The sequence below is a fragment of the Pinus tabuliformis genome, chromosome 2_2 (assembly GCF_031772625.1).
Source record: "Pinus tabuliformis cultivar Carrire ecotype Pingquan chromosome 2_2, CPIR1, whole genome shotgun sequence".
Taxonomy (NCBI): Eukaryota; Viridiplantae; Streptophyta; class Pinopsida; order Pinales; family Pinaceae; genus Pinus; species Pinus tabuliformis.
In genome coordinates, this window is record NC_142300.1 from 1155731750 (window position 1) to 1155739006 (window position 7257).

Sequence of the window (7257 nt, forward strand, 5' to 3'; positions counted from 1 at the left end):
AGTATATGGGACCATCGGTTCCTGCTTTTTGCCTTTTGCAATTCAATCATTTTCTTATTCAAATTGATGATGAGCTGACCCAACCTTCCAACAATCCCCTCCCTGAAAAGACAATGCCAAGAAATGATGCTAACATATTCCCATAACTTTCTCTGATGTCTTTGAAAGCATCACATTCCAAAATGAAATGTTTTTCCAATTTCACTGCCCGAGACGTGCAAAATGTACACACTCGTTCTTCCCAAGCTTCATTAGGCCTTTTCCACCATCCTCTTTCACACTAAAGTTGATGTGTTGGTTCTTAATTAAGCACTCTCTATAACATTCAAAAATATAATTTATACAAATACAAATATACATTATTTACCATTTAAGAAATTTACTCCCTCTAAAATCATAAATCTGTAATTAAAATAGATTTACACGGTTAAGTATAAAAATTAAATTAGCTCCTTTTGATTTTAACATTAAAAAGCTCATATCAAATATTTGAATTACGTACATCCGCAAACATGAACCTTGTAATGGTCTGAATTTTAATTCCTGAATTTCAATATCTTCATAGATGCAAAACCCCACAAACTCGAAGTGTCCATGTTATGCGAGGTGGTGGTGAAAGGATAACATGTGGTAGCTATCATGGCCAAATCACAAATGGATATGGCAACGGCAATAGCTCCGCTTCCAATACTGGCTGCTTACGGGCCCTGTTCTCCGAAACCTCTACGTATTTCACAGGTCAATTTGACAGGTCAATTTGATTTGCGTGCTTTTTATATCATCTGCATCAGCCTGTTTGAATCGAACCAACTGCATTGTAGAATTCATTGTATTCCCAGAGTCTCCAACCATGCATGGTAACAGCCTTTATGGATCTTAATATATATGTCTTCATTTTTTTTTAGTATCCACTCAGACCAGAAGGTGCGGCAGGTTACATGGTAGCCTATTCCCTTTGTGTCTGGAGGTCCTATAATCTTGGATTCTTTTTATCAGTTTTCTTTGTTCATTAAGTTTTCTGGTTGTCAATAACTGTTGAAAAGCGCTAAGCGCTATTATCAATTGGAGAATATATATGTTGTAGACTGCGCGCTGTTGCAGAAGTAGATTGTTTATTTTGTTCTGAAGAAGAAAAACCTTATTATAAAATTATATACACTAGTATTTTATCCCGGTGTGCATGCTTTTTATATCGTTTGCATCAATCCGTTTGAATAAAACCAACTGTCTTATAGAATCCACTGTATTATTCTATTCCAAGGGTTTCCAAATTTAACCCTGTTTGCATGCTTTTTATATCATTTACATCAGTCTGTTTGAATCAGACCAGCTGCATTGTAGAATTCTATATTACTGTATTCCAAGGGTATCCAAACATACAAGTGGACAGCCCTTATGAATTTTAATATTTATGTATACGTTTTTCTAGTATCTACTCAGACCACAGCAGGGCATATAGTAGCCTATCTGGTTCGTGTCTCGAGATCCTATAATCTTGGTCTATTTTTATGAGTTTTGCTTGGTCATTTTGTTTTCTGGTTGTCAATTTAGTGTTATCAGACGGGACCGGAACTGGTTGAACCAGCCGGTTTGACTGTTCTGAGACTTTTACCGGTCTGACTGGTGGCACAGAATTGGAAAAGGTTCAGCACAGAACTAGGCGGTTTGGTACCAAACCGTCCGGTTCAGTATGGAATCGGCTGATTCCATACCATGTGACTGAGGATACTCGAAATGCAAATTAAAAAAAAAAAGAAAAATAATAATAATAAAATAAAATTTATGAGTGTTGCAAACTAATATTCAACGGTAGGGCCTCACTAATGCCATGTAATTAATGGTAATGTTAAATTGTTGAATATCAAAGTATAAGGATGTATGAAAGATAAGAAGAAGGTCACTATTGATCCACATTCCTCTTTATCTTTTATTCATCCTTTTACTAAAACTTTTAACATTACCATTAATTGTGCAAGCATTAATTGTGCAAGAATGTTTGAGAGTGGTTCCAACCTCATTGGATTTCATATGGAGAAAGTAGAATTTTAGATCCCACTCAAAATCCAGCAGACTTAACAATTTTCAAAATATCAGGATTGGGGGGATTGCAACATTTTCATTGGATTTTGTCATGTATGAGGGTTTGAAACTAGTATTTAATCAAGAGCACCAAACCTCTATATACTTCAATGTTGGTAGCATTGATTGTTGATCTCCTGTGTCATGACCCCAGTAAAAATGTACCCTTCACTCAAGCAAAATCTCGATTTGACATGTTAAGCTTTTTGTATCTTGTTTTAATGCTTAGAGGGTGATATTGATGACGTGAACTCAATATATGCAATGATTTTGTGTGTTTCCTTTCTACAATAGTATTTCAATTCATTGACTAGTTTTTATCAATGTTTACCAACCACGAGAGCTATGACTTATGTAAATAGGAAGTGCCTAAATCATGTGAGGTGATTTCTTGGTGATAACAGGGTTCCCATTATCATGATTGGTGTTTAAAAGACATGATCATTGCCAAGAGTGATTGAAGTAGGATTGGATTTATGAAGTGTGGTGATGTGATTTCCTTTTTGTGGAAGCATATCAGACGAACTAATGCAAGTTAAGAATTTGTGGCTTGCACATACAACACATAACATCTCACAAGTACATTAGAAACCCTAGTTCATAAGTTTAAATGCACAAGTGTTCCTGGTCCAATAGAAAACATATAGAAACATTGTCACTTGTGTGGTGCGTCTCTTACTATGATCAAATTTGAGATGATTTTGTTTCGTTTCCAAGTATGCCTCACAAACTCCTTTCTCCTCTTCATTTTGAGGCAATTCATTCACCAATTTATTTTTGTGAAGCAACTTAAAATAGAAATAGTTTAGAGGACCATATTTTTGATGCCAAAGCTGATTGCTGAATTAGAACATGCCAAAAAATATTCTCGTAGATTTGGGATCCCATCATTTCCTGTACGTTTCATCAGTCTCCACTTCTTTGGCAATGATTTTGTTATTCTGATCTTTAATCAAGAATCATTTCTCATAAAAAAAACAACAAAATTTTTTAGTTCGAAGTTTACCTTTAGACTAGTAACATAAAGGACATTATTTATGTTTGATATCATCTTTGGAAACCCTTACATGTACTTCTTCCTCGTACCTTGTGGACACTATCCTCACCTAGAACAATGACCACCTTATCACAATTAGCAAGTTTTGAAAAAGAACCTCTTGATTATCAATCACATGTTTGGTAGCTCATGAGTCAATGTACCAGACACATTCAGAAGCAAAGGTGTTAGTGCGAGATGCCATTAAAAGACAATTAGTGGCAGGTTCGGTTTATTCAGGAGCTGTACCGCTTCTCACAAAATGGCTTTGATGCCTTCATCATCTACTTCTTCCTCTATTGTTTCTTTGACCTTTATTCCAGTCAACCTCATGTTTTTTGTTAAGACTACAATCATCCTCTTTGTGATTTATTATACAATAATTGCAATGTTCGAATATGAAATCTCAAAAAGATACCTGTTTGATTTGGGGGATTTTCTCTGAATTTGTTGCCAATTGTATTTTTCTCTACTATCAACTTTGTCACGGTTTTCTTTAAGGTCTTCCTGTAAAAGGTTTTGCCTTGTTCTCAAAATTCATTTTTCTTCAACCTTTGTTCTTCCTGGATCAATAATCCTACAATTTCTTTAGATGTGGGAATTTCATTTCGAGAAGATACACGGAAAGAATGGAGTTACAAAATTCTAATAATCTATTGGTAAATTCTTAAACATAATGTTTATAAATTCCTTATCTTTAATTTATTTATGTATTGCTAATAATTGATTCTTCAAGTCCTGCAATTTCTGAACACGATTTTTAATTGAACCTAATGCTACCATCTTCAAACTTGTTAATCTGTTTTGCAACAACAAAATTCAGAGTTCATTTGCAGTTTCATACAATTTTTTTTTTAACTTTTCCTTAACATCAATGGCATTGATAAGGCCTCGAATATGAGGAAGAATGTCATCCTCAGGAGCAAAATTAAGAAGCAGAATGTTATGCTTATAGTCATTAGGCATGGGGTTTGATTTTGGAATTGCCCCAATGAATATTATCTAGAGATCATTGTAGGACAAATTTGCTCCATTTTTAGCTTCCAGGCCAGGCAAATTTTCCCATTGAGTTTGTGGGATTTTGGCATTAGTAAATAGTTACTCCAAATGATTTGCTTATAACTCCAAATGCAGAGGGTTTTAAGTATATAAGTTTGAAAAGGATTTGATAATATAATTTTTGGTGTGTGGAGGGTTTGAAAAAATAGAGGAATAAGGGATTTAGTTTAGATTACTTCAAAAAAAATTTCAGATTATTGTACTTCTTATCCTTAAAAACTTATTATTATGTACTTAAATTGCCAATGCTTCTAAGTCAAATTGATTGTTGTTTATTTTCGATTTTGTGGATTCAAACTATCTTTTTATATGTTGCATGCACACAATTGTAGCAAGTTCATCCATTGGGAGTTTGAACTATCATCTGCCAATTACAAATCAAGTCCGCTAGGGTCTTTTTGTATACAACCACCAGCCTTTGCTAATCAGATGTCTTCATAATTGGGACTTGAACCTTGTCCTATATAGTTACCGACTACTTTGCAGTGTTCTATGCTGCCACTTGTTAGGGAATCAATGGATTAGTTAGATCATAGAGCTAGTATTCCAAGATAGAGGTGGTGTCTAAAGATAGTGTTCAACGCTTGAGCACAATTGAGCATAGCTCAACATGCATAGAAATGTAAGAAACCAAATGATTTTCATACACATCACATGATTCATTGTACACTTAAATTGATCCATAGGGCCATTTTATATAGAAACAAATTGTAACCAACTCCCTTGACGCGAGGAAGATGAGATCCACATAGATTGGTGAGGGCACATAATGGCTCCCTTAATTTCTGCTTTGTTCTGTGTACTATTTGACTGTTTTGTTTTAACTTCCTGAGTAGAATGTTTAATCAATTTATAGTTGACCCCTTAGCTGACCACTTAGTGGTCCTCCCAGTTGACTCCTCTTGTTGATTGCCCACTGTCAATTGAATGTCTCCAGAAGATCCATAGGTGTTATGACCCAGCAAAGCTTTCTGTTCCAGTACAACGAGACTATAGATTCACTGAGGACCAAGGATATGTTGCTTGTATGAAGATTTCGTGGGTCATCTTTCTTGATTTTGCTGCCATTCACCAGTCAATGAGCACCTGATTGCTCTTGTTTTAATGCCTTGGAATTGGGGTCAGTCTGCATGTCTTTAAGTTAAGTCACCCTTTTGTTTAATACCCACTTCTGTGATTGTGCTGCCTTTCTTCCCAATATGCTGGCTGCATTCTTTCCCTCAAGTATCTTTAAGTAAAGGGTTAACTTGCCTTTTTAATTTGACTTTGACTTCGTTAAAAAATTCCATTTGGTAAGTAGACCTAGCGTATCATGACCTAGTCCCTAGATCCTTTCCCTTTGCATGTCTCCCTCTCGCTGTGGCAGCTTGCACTTGGATCCAAGGGTTTTCTCATGCTTTCACATATAAACTTCATGTTTCTACTTTGTCTTATTCTTTATACAGGAAACTCTTTAGTACTCCTGCTTAGTTTTGATATCATTGTACTAAGCAGTCCCATTGACCTATTTTTGTGGTCATTTGTTGGACATTAACATAGATATTTATTTTATCTATGTTATTTACTAATGAATTGAATTCCCTTTTCTCTTTGCATAAGTCTTTCTCCATTTTTTGGTGCCAAACTTTGACTCGATGGATTTTTTTTCTGAATACTCAATGCTACACTCAGTTTGCTCTAATACCATGCTAACACGGGTGGGATTACTTGCAAATCGATTCCAAACACCAAAACTCCAGAGGCCGGAGTTGGTGATGGGACTTGCTTTAATATTGCTTGTATCCTCCTACACTATGGATGTATGGTATATATATATATATATATACCATTGTTGTTAGAACATACAAACGTGTTGTATGAATATCAAGCAGGTTCTATTATTCTTGTTAGGAACAGCTCACCTAATCTCATTGATATAACATTGACATAAATGTCATTTATTATGTATGCATTAATTTCTCTCTGCGTTACGTTAATCATACTCTTAGATAAATCAGACTTATTGCCCTTAGATAAAGTAATGCCTTGACAAAATATTCATTCATTTTTAGTGGAAAGGTTGTCTTCCAGAATACTCAAAATGCTTTTTGCTGTTTCATTTTTATGTTAATAGTTTAATGCAGGTTATAACACTATAGGTTACACAGAGCCTACAAGTCCCAACTATTATTTTTCTATGTGGATGCTTCTTTATATTACAGTTTTCTTTCTTTCCTTCCTCAGTTCAAGTGGATCACTAAGCTGCTATGTCTTTGCAGGTAGCCGCTTGTAGAGTAGCAGTTAATTACCCTGTCAGTGTTCATTGTACCTACAAGAAAAATATCTCCTTACATGTTTATAATGCATGGAAACAATTTCCAGGAAGGTGAGATATATTATATGCTGTAATATTTCTCTTTGCTCTGTGGGATTTTTTGAACTTGACACCTTTTTTTAATTGAAAAACACATATTATATGAAATGTTTTTATCCTCCCTACCCAGGCTCAATTTCTGCATGTGAGATGTTGAACTCATAATGAGTATTTATTGTAATGGATTCGAGCCTTGTTGTCGAAGAAGTCTCTCTACAATCGAAACATGCATAGTACTTATATTGAATATAAAGATATTTCTCATGGAACTATATATATATATATATATATATATCAAAATATCTCATCCCTCCGTACAGGGCTGCGTACAGGGCTGAAGGGTAGGCTACTAACTGACTGCGTATGGTGAAGTTCCTAACTTCCTTACAATGGTGAACAGAATACAGACCAGAAAGCGGGCATCCATCATACAGACAGAAAGCTAACAGAATGGGGCGAATGCAGAATATGGTGAGAACGGGGGAATGGTAGAGAGCGGACTGAGTGAAAGCGAACTGAATGGGGCTCACTGACTCAATAAGTTGGAGAGATCGTTTTTGCTCAAGATATGGTAGAAGGGAGGAGGGAAATAGAACCACTTTCAAGCTAGCAACCTGGCTTAAAGTCTTATAATTCATTCAAATTCTTTCGAGATCCGTTGGAGTTCTATGTGGAATGGGAATCGACGAAAAACTCAGTCTCGAGTCCTATCTGTTGAGTGTCTTGAGGA

General features: G+C 35.4%; 1 long non-coding RNA gene across 1 annotated transcript; it reads left to right on the forward strand.

The window, feature by feature from the left end:
* The first annotated feature begins 495 nt into the window (after window positions 1-495).
* Window positions 496-6579, forward strand: LOC149197496 (uncharacterized). Its single transcript, XR_016254206.1, has 2 exons — window positions 496-738; window positions 6433-6579. It is a non-coding gene; the product is annotated as an uncharacterized LOC149197496 (long non-coding RNA).
* Window positions 6580-7257: the final 678 nt, after the last annotated feature.